This window comes from Oncorhynchus masou, chromosome 12, assembly GCF_036934945.1.
Source record: "Oncorhynchus masou masou isolate Uvic2021 chromosome 12, UVic_Omas_1.1, whole genome shotgun sequence".
Lineage (NCBI taxonomy): Eukaryota > Metazoa > Chordata > Actinopteri > Salmoniformes > Salmonidae > Oncorhynchus > Oncorhynchus masou.
This window is the reverse complement of record NC_088223.1, coordinates 61,283,770-61,298,197: the sequence shown is the minus strand read 5'-3', so window position 1 is coordinate 61,298,197 and position 14,428 is coordinate 61,283,770.

Here is a 14,428-nt window from a genome sequence, read left to right as displayed (position 1 = left end):
GCTGGCACAGGCTGCGCTTGAATGAAGATTTCTGGGGGAAAGATAAAGTTATGGACACCAAGCTCGCTGTGCTATAAGCCCCTTACCTCTCCCCGAGAACACAGGACAGAGAGAGGAGTTGATGGACCTGAGGAACTGTTATTAACTTCACTCATCACCTCAGTCACTACCTCTCATAATAACCATATTAGAGAGAGAGGAGGAAGTAGAGGAGTTACACTCCCATGTAATATGATCACTGTGCAAAGTGCTGCTATTCTGGTGGATTGTCTGCTGACTAAACTCATCCATTTTAGAAGAGTGTACATTAATTACACGTATGAAGAAAATACAGACATCCATGCTCACATACAGTACCAGACTAAAGTTAGGACATACCTACTCATTCAAGGGTTTTTCATTATTTTACTATGTTGTACATTGTAGAACAATAGAGAAGACATCAAAACTATGCCAAGAGAATGCCAAGAGTGTGCAAAGCTGTCATCAAGGCGAAGGGTGGCTACTTAGAAGAATCTCAAATATAAAATATATTTGGATTTGTTTATTACATGATTCCATTTCTGTTATTTCATAGATTTGACGTCTTCACTTATTATTCTATAGTGTAGAAAATAGTTCAAATAAAGAGAAACCCTTGAATGTGTAGGTGTGTCCAAACTTTAGTCTGGTACTGTAGGTAACTGGGTGGTTAACTGTTGGAACTAAACTGTTGATAAATCTGATCATTTATAAATATTCCTTCCTCCATTGTCCTCCTGCTGTGCGGTCATCCATTTAACTAATGATGTATTTTATAACCCCCAGATAAAAAGCTCCAACACAAGTTGATATCAGCTTCATCTAAGATGGAGCTGAAAGTTCTGGTTCATACCTCAGGGTTCAATTTTAGGATATTGTGCCTGGTTTCAGGTGTCTTAGGTATAAATACGTGGTTAACACTTGGTATTTCATGATTGAATCATATTCCCAGAACAATATTGTCAGGACCCGGTTACGAACCCGGGTCTCCGGAGTGAGAAACAGTCACTTAACCAACTGAGCCACAAATAGTCAGCAGAACCCAGAAGATGAGGCAGACACAGCAGTACTTGAGACGGTGTATTTAATAAAGTAAAAAGTGAAGTCCTTCAGGAAAACATGTAACTCCACAAGCTCAAAAGGAATTCCACAAGAACAAGGCAATCCACAAGGTAATCCTCCAAGACAAAAAGGCAAATCCACAAGGTGGTAGGTATAGCACAAAAAGCCTCAAAAGATACTCAAAAATAAATAAACAAGAACAAAAAACAGATTTCCACAAGAGCGTCCACCGGGATCAACAAGAGCACACAGAACACTAGGGCTGGGTGCTAACATACAAACACAGAGCAAAGAACTGAGGGAAATAAAGGGTTTAAATACAATCAGGGGAAACGAGGCACATGTGCAAATAATAATGGGGATCAAGGGAAAACAAAAGGTCAAAAAGCACAATGGGGGCATCTAGTGAGCAAAAACCGGAACAACCTTGGCCAAATCCTGACAGAATCCCCCCCCTAGGAACGGCTCCTGACGTTCCTACCAGCTCTCTCGGGGTGGAGGGCCCTGAACTGACGAATGAGGTCAGGGTCCAGGATGTCTTTGGCAGGAACCCAGGAGCGCTCCTCGGGACCGTAGCCTTCCCAGTCCACCAGATACTGCCAGGACCGCTGCACCCGGCGGGAATCCAGTATCCGATGGACGGTATAAGCCGGCTGGCCTCCAATGACACGAGGCGGAGGGGAGGTCTGTCTGCCGGGACAAGGGGAGAAAAACAACAGGTTTTAATAAGGAAATGTGAAACGTGGGATTAATCTTAAGGGATCTGGGTAAGTGTAGGCGATAAGAAACTGGGTTAACTCTCCTGGCAACCTTAAAGGGACCGATGTATCTTTGGGACAGCTTGCGAGACTCCACCCGTAGTGGTGAGTCTCTTGTGGAGAGCCAGACTCTCTGGCTGGGGCGCAGGGTAGGCCCGGGACGGCGACGTCTGTTGGCTTGTTGTTGGTACCTCTGTGAGGAACGCATAAGATTAAGACGGGTCTTCCTCCACATAAGCCGACAGCGTCTGACGAACTTCAAGGCTGAAGGCACTCTGACTCCTGCCTCCTGGTCCGGGAACAATGGAGGGGCATAGCCAAACTGACACTCGTGCGGGGACATACCAGTGGAGGAGGAGCGCAAGGTGTTGTGCGCGTATTCGGCCCAAACAATAAAGGACGACCATGTGGACGGGTTGTTACGAGTCATACATCGGAGGGTGGTTTCCAGCTCTTGATTCATCCTCTCTGTTTGGCCGTTGGACTCCGGATGGTACCCTGAAGATAGACTGGCAGAAGCCCCCATGAGTTGGCAGAAGGCCTTCCAAAACCTTGAGGCGAACTGGGGACCTCTGTCAGAAACCATATCTTGAGGAATGCCGAAGACTCGAAACACATGATTAATTACCAACTCAGCCGTTTCCTTGGCAGAAGGTAACTTAGTCAGAGGGACGAACCTGGCCGCCTTTGAAAACCTGTCGATTATGACTAGGATAGTAGTATTGCCATGGGATGGAGGAAGGCCAGTAATAAAGTCCAATGAGATATGGGACCAGGGTCTGTGGGGAACAGGTAAAGGGTGAAGGAGTCCTTGAGGGCGGAGGTGAGAAGATTTGCCCTGGCAGCACACGGGGCAGGCATTGACGAAAGTGGCATGTCTTCTCTTATGGTAGGCCACCAGAACTTACGCTGGATGAACTCCAAGGTGCGACCTACGCCCGGGTGACAGGTGAGGCGAGAGGAGTGCCCCCACAGAAGGACCTGAGTCCTCACTGCCTTGGGGACAAACAACCGATTGGCAGGACCTCCTTTCGGGTCCGGTTCGATAGCTTGAGCTCGTCTCACGGTATCCTCAACTTGCCACGAGATCGGAGCCACGATCTTAGCAGCAGGAAGGACAGGCATGTCCGTGTCATCTCGAATGGCAGGAGCGTAGACTCGGGACAGGGCATCCGGTTTGAGATTCTTCGACCCGGGCCGATAGGTGAGGATAAACTGGAATCGATTGAAGTAGAGAGACCATCTAGCTTGTCTAGAGTTCAACCGCTTCGCCTGCTGGATATACTCCAGATTTTTGTGGTCCGTAAGCACTTGAAAAGGGTGAGAAGCCCCCTCGAGCCAGTGTCTCCATTCCTTCAATGCCATCTTAACCGCTAGGAGTTCACGATCCCCCACATCGTAGTTCCTCTCAGCCGGGGTAAGCCGGTGTGAGAAGAAAGCGCACGGATGAAGCTTCTTGTCTTCACCTCTCTGAGACAGGACAGCTCCAACACCAACCTCTGATGCGTCTACCTCCACCACAAACGGTTCATCCGTAGTCGGTAGTATCAGGATGGGAGCAGAGAGGACGCGCTGCTTGAGTCCTTGGAAGGCCGTCTCAGCTTCTCTCCCCCACAAAAACCTTGCATTGCCACCCTTAGTTAAAGCTGAGAGAGGGGCTGCCACCAAGCTGAAGTTCTTGATGAACTTGCGGTAAAGTTTGTGAAGCCCAGGAAACGCTGAACTTCCTTAACGGATTTGGGAGTGGGCCAATCCGCTACCGCCCCTACCTTCCTGGGGTCCATTTGGACTCGACCGGGTTCCACTACAAATCCCAGGAATTGTACTCGGGATGAATGGAATTCACATTTTTCCGGCTTAACGTACAGATGGCTGTCTAGGAGGCGTTTGAGTACTTGTCTGACATGCTTTGTGTGTTCTTGAAGGGAGCTCGAAAAGATGAGAATGTCATCCAAGTAAACGAAAACAAATATGTTAAGCATATCCCTAAGCACATCGTTTATGAGCGCTTGGAACACCGCTGGGGCATTGGTCAGGCCGAAGGGCATCACCAAGTATTCATAGTGACCAGTAGGCGTGTTGAAAGCGGTCTTCCACTCGTCACCAGGTCTGATCCGCACAAGATGGTATGCGTTCCGCAGGTCAAGCTTAGTGAAAACTGCTTCCTGGAGCAGCTCGAAGGCTGTGGCCATAAGGGGTAGCGGGTAACGGTTACGGACGGTTATGGCATTGAGTCCCCGGTAGTCGATGCAGGGCGTAATCCACCGTCTTTCTTGGCCACAAAGAAAAACCCTGCTCCCGCCGGGAGGTGGATGGACGCATGAGGCCTGCTTCCAGAGCGTCCTTGATGTAGGTATCCATAGCAGCTCGTTCAGGTGGAGATAGGGAAAAGATCCGACCCCTGGGGGGGGGCAAGTGCCCGGAAACAGGTCGATGGGGCAATCATAAGGTCTATGGGGTGGTAGCATGGTGGCCCTCTGTTTGCTAAACACCAGTTTGAGGTCATGGTAACACTCGGGAACTCGGGTCAGGTCGATGGATTCTAAAGACTCGGGAGTAGAACTCGGGGAATTCGGGAAAATACAAGTAGCTTGGCACGTAGGACCCCACTGCTTGATAGTGCCCACAGACCAGTCGATGTGAGGGTTATGGCTGTGAAGCCAGGGGTATCCAAGGACGAGAGGGAACTCGGAACAGGAGATCAAATGAAAGTTCATCAATTCCTGGTGTTGTGAAACTGAAAGTCGCAAGGAGGTAGTGACATGAGTGACAAGTCCAGATCCCAAAGGGCTTCCATCCAATGTAGTAACCCTCATGGGGTCACTTAGAGGTTCAGAGGGAACGCCATTCTCCTTCGCCCAGACACCATCCATGAAGTTACCTGCGGCTCCAGAGTCTACCAAGGCTTGAAGGTGAAGCTTGTGGGTGTCCCAGCAAAGGGTGACTGGAATGAGCAGACGGGAGTTGGACGGATGGGAGGAGGTTATGTTTCCCGTTACAGTTCCCCCCGGTCTGTACGGGACAGAGCGTTTCCCTGGAGCCTGGGACACGTGGAACGGAAATGGCCCGGTTTGCCGCAATATAGACAGCGTCGCTCCCTCATCCGGCGGTCTCTCTCAGCCTGGGAGATGCGTCCAATCTGCATGGGTTCCGGTGGAGCCAGCGAGGATAAAGGTGGGGACTTGGAGCTGGGACTGATAGGGGCTAGAGGTCTACGGTTGAGTTCTCTCTCTCTCAGACGCTGGTCAATGCGTGAGGCCAACTTGATCAGGGACTCGAGATTGTCCGGTGGTTCCCGAGTGGCCAGTTCATCTTGGATAGTGTCGGAAAGGCCTGTCAGAAAGCACACCGTGAGCGCCTCGTTGTTCCAGCCACTCGTTGCTGCCACCGTGCGGAACTGGATGGCATAGTCCGTCACGCTGCGCCGACCTTGGTGGAGAGTCAGGAGCTGTTTGGCTGAGTCAGGACCACTGCTTGGGCCTTGAAACACTCGTTTGAATTCCTCAGCGAAGGCAGAGTAGCTGGCACAGCAGGAACTATGGGCATCCCACACAGCAGTAGCCCAGGCCAGGGCTTTTTCCGACAGCAGGGTGATGATATATGCGATCTTAGACCGGTCGGTGGGAAACGACGAGGGTTGCAGCTCGAAGGAGAGAGAACATTGGGTGAGAAATCCTTTACAAGCACTTGGATCACCTGAGAACCGTTGGGGAGGTGGAAGACGAGGTTCAGCCAGGGGGTTAACTGCCATGGGTACGTGAGGTACTGGGACGGGAACTGTTGCCGGGGTAAGTCGATCAGATATCTGCTTTATGGAAGTCAGCATCTCCGACAGAAGATGAGAATGTCTAGCCATTAAGGCCTCTTGCTGAACCAGGGCGGCTTCGTGGCGTTGGACAGTCTCCTGGTGGTGGGACAGCATGGCAACAAGGTCCTGGGAACTGGCTGCCTCTGGGTTCATCTTTGGCTCTGTGTTTCTGTCAGGACCCGGTTACGAACCCGGTCTCCGGAGTAAGAAACAGTCACTTAACCAACTGAGCCACGAATAGTCAGCAGAACCCAGAAGATGAGGCAGACACAGCAGTACTTGAGACGGTGTATTTAATAAAGTAAAACGTGAAGTCCTTCAGGAAAACATGTAACTCCACAAGCTCAAAAGGAATTCCACAAGAACAAGGCAATCCACAAGGTAATCCTCCAAGACAAAAAGGCAAATCCACAAGGTGGTAGGTATAGCACAAAAAGCCTCAAAAGATACTCAAAAATAAATAAACAAGAACAAAAAACAGAATTCCACAAGAGCGTCCACCGGGATCAACAAGAGCACACAGAACACTAGGGCTGGGTGCTAACATACAAACACAGAGCAAAGAACTGAGGGAAACAAAGGGTTTAAATACAATCAGGGGAAACGAGGCACAGGTGCAAATAATAATGGGGATCAAGGGAAAGCAAAAGGTCAAAAAGCACAATGGGGGCATCTAGTGACCAAAAACCGGAACAACCCTGGCCAAATCCTGACAAATATAAAAAGCTTATCATTGACATCTGTCTGAAATAAACACACATTTTTGACACTGTTGATGCTGACATTTTATAAATAATAATGAATCAGTCTGGCCATTGTGACATCAGCTGATGTAAGAAGGGCTTTATAAATGCATTTGAATTTGATTGATGGTTGTGCCATTATGAGTGTTTGTAAGTGAAACAGAGACAATAATGGTGCAATCAGTCTGATATTTCTCATCACTGCAATTTATTGTTGGAAAGTTGAAACCATGGCAACACAATTCCAATGTGGGTGAGTCGGCACACACAGCAAGGGTTTAAACTGTAGAACCCAGTTCCTACGTTTGAATATAAAAATGAATTTGATCAAACCAAACTATGCTACATGTTATCTCTGGGATTCTCAGGATGACAAATCACAGCAAGATTACTGAATTATTTACCTTCAGAGGTGAATGTATCAAACCAGTTGTTGTGGTAAAAGTGTTTTGTGGTTGTGCACTCTCCTCAAACAATAGCATGGTCTTTTTTCACTGTAATAACTACCGTAAATTGGGACAGTGCAGTTAGATGAACAATAATGTAAGCTTTCTGCCTATATAAGACATGTCTATGTCCTGTGAATTTTGTTTGTTACTTACAACATCATATGCTAATCACATTGGCACACGTTAGCTCAACCATCCCGTGGGGGGGACACTGATTAACTAAAGTTTCTTTAGAAAAGTAGTTCACTACATCCAAACTACTTTGTGATGCTAACATAATTTGTAATTTAGCCTTCTAAACACAAAAACTATGTTTGAAGTGAGAATTAGGCAGGTCTGATGCTGAAAACAAGAATACAATTCTTGCCTACGTGCCTACCACCCATATTTAATTTAGCAAAAAAGTAGTGCAAAGTTTCAGTAGTTAGCTTCACTGCTAAATGGCAAAAAATGATTAACTACTGAAAACACTAACAGCATTTGCATTTAGTACAACTACCACCAAGCTACTGCAAAATGTAGTTTAATTACTAGTTGAACTACATGAAGTTCACTACTCCCCAACACTGCCGGGTTCATGGCATCTACTTTTCTCTTCAGCCAGCCACCTGTATCATGTACCTCTACACCGTGGGTCAAAGGGTTGTGTTCATACATGTTAGAATTCCAAACCATTTCCATTTAATATATTTTAACATTGATTAGTTGAAACCCCAAGTCTGGTAAAACATTTATTAGAGTAATATGCCATTAACAATGTGTTTTATCCCACAGGGCTTGTTGAGCAGGTGATAGTGCTAATAAGAGCAGAATCTGGGACAAGAACAAAGTTAGAGAAGGAAGGATAGAGACAAAGACTACTCATGAAGAGGAGTGTTTTTATGCACTTCACTAATGTGTCACGACTTCTACCGAAGTCGTTGCCTCTCCTTGCTCGGGCGGTGCTCGGCGGTCGACGTCACCGGCCTTCTAGCCATCATTGATCCATTTTTCATTTTCCATTGGTTTTGTCTTGTCTTCCCACACACCTGTTTTCAATCCCATTCATTACCTGTTGTGTATTTAACCCTCTGTTTCCCCTCATGTCCTTGTCAGAGATTGTTTTATGTCAAGTGTTGTTTTATGTAGTATAGGTACGCGACAGGTCCTCGTACCCATATTTATTTATTTATTTATGTATGTACATATTAGTGTTTGGAGCATGTTCTGTTGACATTTATTAAAAGACTCCATTTACACTCCGTTTGACTCTCCTGCGCCTGACTTCCCTGCCACCTATACACACGACTCTGACATAATGTGTATGTACACTTCACTAATGTGTATTTCAATTCATTGATTTCGATTGTACTTTACTTTATGGTGACTTCCCTCCGACAGTACATGATCCTATTTTAAACTCAAGCTTTGACAGAAAAAACAACACCAATGGAGTTTTGTGTCCTGTGCTGGGTTTACCTTCGCCAGGCAACACATGGGTGGTTAATAATCTGATTGTAAAACACACAGATATGCAGGCATAGATAAGACTCTCTTAATGTCAGCTAGTGCAGTCTGTCTCCAGGTGTGTCTCTAGTTGGGTCAGAGTAGTGTTGTAATAGTTCTGCAGCTGCCCCACCTGTCTCTGCATCACACCGTAGGATGCTGGGTCTGTCAAACTCTGTACACACTAACACTATGTACACACTAACACACTAACACTCTGTACACACTAACACTCTGTACACACTAACACACTAACACTCTGTACACACTAACACTCTGTACACACTAACACTCTGTACACACTAACACTCTGTACACACTAACACACTAACACTCTGTACACACTAACACTCTGTACACACTAACACTCTGTACACACTAACACTCTGTACACACTAACACACTAACACTCTGTACACACTAACACTCTGTACACACTAACACACTAACACTCTGTACACACTAACACTCTGTACACACTAACACTATGTACACACTAACACACTAACACTCTGTACACACTAACACTCTGTACACACTAACACTCTGTACACACTAACACACTAACACTCTGTACACACTAACACTCTGTACACACTAACACACTAACACTCTGTACACACTAACACACTAACACTCTGTACACACTAACACTCTGTACACACTAACACACTAACACTCCGTACACACTAACACACTAACAATCTGTACACACTAACACACGAACACTCTGTACACACTAACACTCTGTACACACTAACACACTAACAAACTGTACAAACTAACACACTAACAATCTGTACACACGAACACTCTGTACACACTAACACTCTGTACACACTAACACACTAACAATTTGTACACACTAACACTCTGTACACACTACCACTCTGTACACACTAACACACTGTACACACTAACACACTAACAATCTGTACACACTAGCACACTAACAATCTGTACACACTAACAATCTGTACACACTAACAATCTGTACACACTAACACTCTGTACACACTAACAATCTGTACACACTAACACTCTGTACACACTAACACTCTGTACACACTAACACACTAACACTCTGTACACACTAACACTCTGTACACACTAACACTCTGTACACACTAACACTCTGTACACACTAACACACTAACACTCTGTACACACTAACACTCTGTACACACTAACACTCTGTACACACTAACACTCTGTACACACTAACACTCTGTACACACTAACACACTAACACTCTGTACACACTAACACTCTGTACACACTAACACTCTGTACACACTAACACTCTGTACACACTAACACACTAACACTCTGTACACACTAACACTCTGTACACACTAACACACTAACACTCTGTACACACTAACACTCTGTACACACTAACACTATGTACACACTAACACACTAACACTCTGTACACACTAACACTCTGTACACACTAACACTCTGTACACACTAACACACTAACACTCTGTACACACTAACACTCTGTACACACTAACACACTAACACTCTGTACACACTAACACACTAACACTCTGTACACACTAACACTCTGTACACACTAACACACTAACACTCTGTACACACTAACACACTAACACTCCGTACACACTAACACACTAACAATCTGTACACACTAACACACGAACACTCTGTACACACTAACACTCTGTACACACTAACACACTAACAAACTGTACAAACTAACACACTAACAATCTGTACACACGAACACTCTGTACACACTAACACACTAACAATTTGTGCACACTAACACTCTGTACACACTACCACTCTGTACACACTAACACACTGTACACACTAACACACTAACAATCTGTACACACTAGCACACTAACAATCTGTACACACTAACAATCTGTACACACTAACAATCTGTACACACTAACACTCTGTACACACTAACACTCTGTACACACTAACACACTAACACTCCGTACACACTAACACACTAACAATCTGTACACACTAACACACGAACACTCTGTACACACTAACACTCTGTACACACTAACACACTAACAAACTGTACAAACTAACACACTAACAATCTGTACACACGAACACTCTGTACACACTAACACTGTACACACTAACACACTAACAATTTGTACACACTAACACTCAGTACACACTACCACTCTGTACACACTAACACACTGTACACACTAACACACTAACAATCTGTACACACTAGCACACTAACAATCTGTACACACTAACAATCTGTACACACTAACAATCTGTACACACTAACACTCTGTACACACTAACAATCTGTACACACTAACAATCTGTACACACTAACAATCTGTACACACTAACACTCTGTACACACTACCACTCTGTACACACTAACACACTGTACACACTAACACACTAACAATCTGTACACACTAGCACACTAACAATCTGTACACACTAACAATCTGTACACACTAACACTCTGTACACACTAACACTCTGTACACACTAACAATCTGTACACACTAACAATCTGTACACACTAACAATCTGTACACACTAACACTCTGTACACACTAACACACTAACAATCTGTACACACTAACACACTAACAATCTGTACACACTAACAATCTGTACACACTAACACACTGTACACACTAACATACTAACAAACCTTGGATCATTGTTATTCTAACTTCCGCGACGCGTATAAGGCCCTGCCCCGCCCTCCTTTCGGGAAAGCTGACCACGACTCCATTTTGTTGATCCCTGCCTACAGACAGAAACTAAAACAAGAAGCTCCCACGCTGAGGTCTGTCCAACGCTGGTCCGACCAAGCTGATTCCACACTCCAAGACTGCTTCCATCACGTGGACTGGGATATGTTTCGTATTGCGTCAGACGACAACATTGACGAATACGCTGATTCGGTGTTCGAGTTCATTAGAACGTGCGTTGAAGATGTCGTTCCCATAGCAACGATTAAAACATTCCCAAACCAGAAACCGTGGATTGATGGCAGCATTCGCGTGAAACTGAAAGCGCGAACCACTGCTTTTAATCAGGGCAAGGTGACTGGTAACATGACCGAATACAAACAGTGCAGCTATTCCCTCCGCAAGGCTATCAAACAAGCTAAGCGTCAGTATAGAGACAAAGTAGAATCTCAATTCAACGGCTCAGACACAAGAGGTATGTGGTAGGGTCTACAGTCAATCACGGACTACAAAAAGAAAACCAGCCCAGTCACGGACCAGGATGTCTTGCTCCCAGGCAGACTAACTAACGTTTTTGCCCGCTTTGAGGACAATACAGTGCCACTGACACGGCCTGCAACCAAAACATGTGGACTCTCCTTCACTGCAGCCGAGGTGAGTAAAACATTTAAACGTGTTAACCCTCGCAAGGCTGCATGCCCAGACGGCATCCCCAGCCGCGCCCTCAGAGCATGCGCAGACCAGCTGGCTGGTGTGTTTACGGACATATTCAATCAATCCCTATCTCAGTCTGCTGTTCCCACATGCTTCAAGAGGGCCACCATTGTTCCTGTTCCCAAGAAAGCTAAGGTAACTGAGCTAAACGACTACCGCCCCGTAGCACTCACTTCCGTCATCATGGAGTGCTTTGAGAGACTAGTCAAGGACCATATCACCTCCACCCTACCTGACACCCTAGACCCACTCCAATTTGCTTACCGCCAAAATAGGTCCACAGACGATGCAATCTCAACCACACTGCACATTGCCCTAACCCATCTGGACAAGAGGAATACCTATGTGAGAATGCTGTTCATCGACTACAGCTCGGCATTTAACACCATAGTACCCTCCAAGCTCGTCATCAAGCTCAAGACCCTGCATCTCGACCCCGCCCTGTGCAACTGGGTACTGGACTTCCTGACGGGCCGCCCCCAGGTGGTGAGGGTAGGCAACAACATCTCCACCCCGCTGATCCTCAACACTGGGGCCCCACAAGGGTGCGTTCTGAGCCCTCTCCTGTACTCCCTGTTCACCCACGACTGCGTGGCCACGCACGCCTCCAACTCAATCATAAAGTTTGCGGACGACACTACAGTGGTAGGCTTGATTACCAACAACGACGAGACGGCCTACAGGGAGGAGGTGAGGGCCCTCGGAGTGTGGTGTCAGGAAAATAACCTCACACACAACGTCAACAAAACTAAGGAGATGATTGTGGACTTCAGGAAACAGCAGAGGGAACACCCCCCTATCCACATCGATGGAACAGTAGTGGAGAGGGTAGTAAGTTTTAAGTTCCTCGGCATACACATCACAGACAAACTGAATTGGTCCACCCACACAGACAGCATCGTGAAGAAGGCGCAGCAGCGCCTCTTCAACCTTAGGAGGCTGAAGAAATTCGGCTTGTCACCAAAAGCACTCACAAACTTCTACAGATGCACAATCGAGAGCATCCTGGCGGGCGGTATCACCGCCTGGTACGGCAACTGCTCCGCCCACAACCGTAAGGCTCTCCAGAGGGTAGTGAGGTCTGCACAACGCATCACCGGGGGCAAACTACCTGCCCTCCAGGACACCTACACCACCCGATGTTACAGGAAGGCCATAAAGATCATCAAGGACAACAACCACCCGAGCCACTGCCTGTTCACCCCGCTATCATCCAGAAGGCGAGGTCAGTACAGGTGCATCAAAGCTGGGACCGAGAGACTGAAAAACAGCTTCTATCTCAAAGCCATCAGACTGTTAAACAGCAACCACTAACATTGAGTGGCTGCTGCCAACACACTGACTCAACTCCAGCCACTTTAATAATGGGAATTGATGGGAAATTATGTAAAATATATCACTAGCCACTTTAAACAATGCTACCTAATATAATGTTTACATACCCTACATTATTCATCTCATATGTATACGTATATACTGTACTCTATATCATCCACTGCATCTTTATGTAATACATGTATCACTAGCCACTTTAACTATGCCACTTTGTTTACATACTCATCTCATATGTATATACTGTACTCGATACCATCTACTGTATCTTTCCTATGCTGCTCTGTACCATCACTCATTCATATATCGTTATGTACATATTCTTTATCCCCTTACACTTGTGTATAAGACAGTAGTTTTGGAATTGTTAGTTAGATTACTTGTTGGTTATTACTGCATTGTCGGAACTAGAAGCACAAGCATTTCGCTACACTCGCATTAACATCTGCTAACCATGTGTATGTGACAAATAAAATTTGATTTGATTTGATTTGACAATCTGTACACACTAACACACCAACAATCTGTACACACTAACACACTAACAATCTGTACACACTAACAATCTGTATACACTAACACACTAACAATCTGTACACACTAACAATCTGTACACACGAACAATCTGTACACACTAACACACTAACAATCTGTACACACTAACACTCTGTACACACTAACACACTAACAATCTGTACACACTAACACTCTGTACACACTAACACACTAACAATCTGTATACACTAACAATCTGTACACACTAACACACCAACAATCTGTACACACTAACACACTGTACACACTAACAAGCTGTACACACTAACACACTAACACTGTACACACTAACACAATAACACTCTGTACACACTAACACACTAACAATCTGTACACACTAACACACTAACACTCTGTACACACTAACACACTAACACTCTGTACACACTAACACACTAACAATCTGTACACACTAACAACCTGTACACACTAACACACTAACAATCTGTACACACTAACATACTAACAATCTGTACACACTAACACACTAACAATCTGTATACACTAACAATCTGTACACACTAACAATCTGTACACACGAACAATCTGTACACACTAACACACTAACAATCTGTACACACTAACACTCTGTACACACTAACACACTAACAATCTGTACACACTAACACACTAACACTCTGTACACACTAACACACTAACACTCTGTACACACTAACACACTAACAATCTGTACACACTAACAACTTGTACACACTAACACACTAACAATCTGTACACACTAACATACTAACAATCTGTACACACTAACACACTA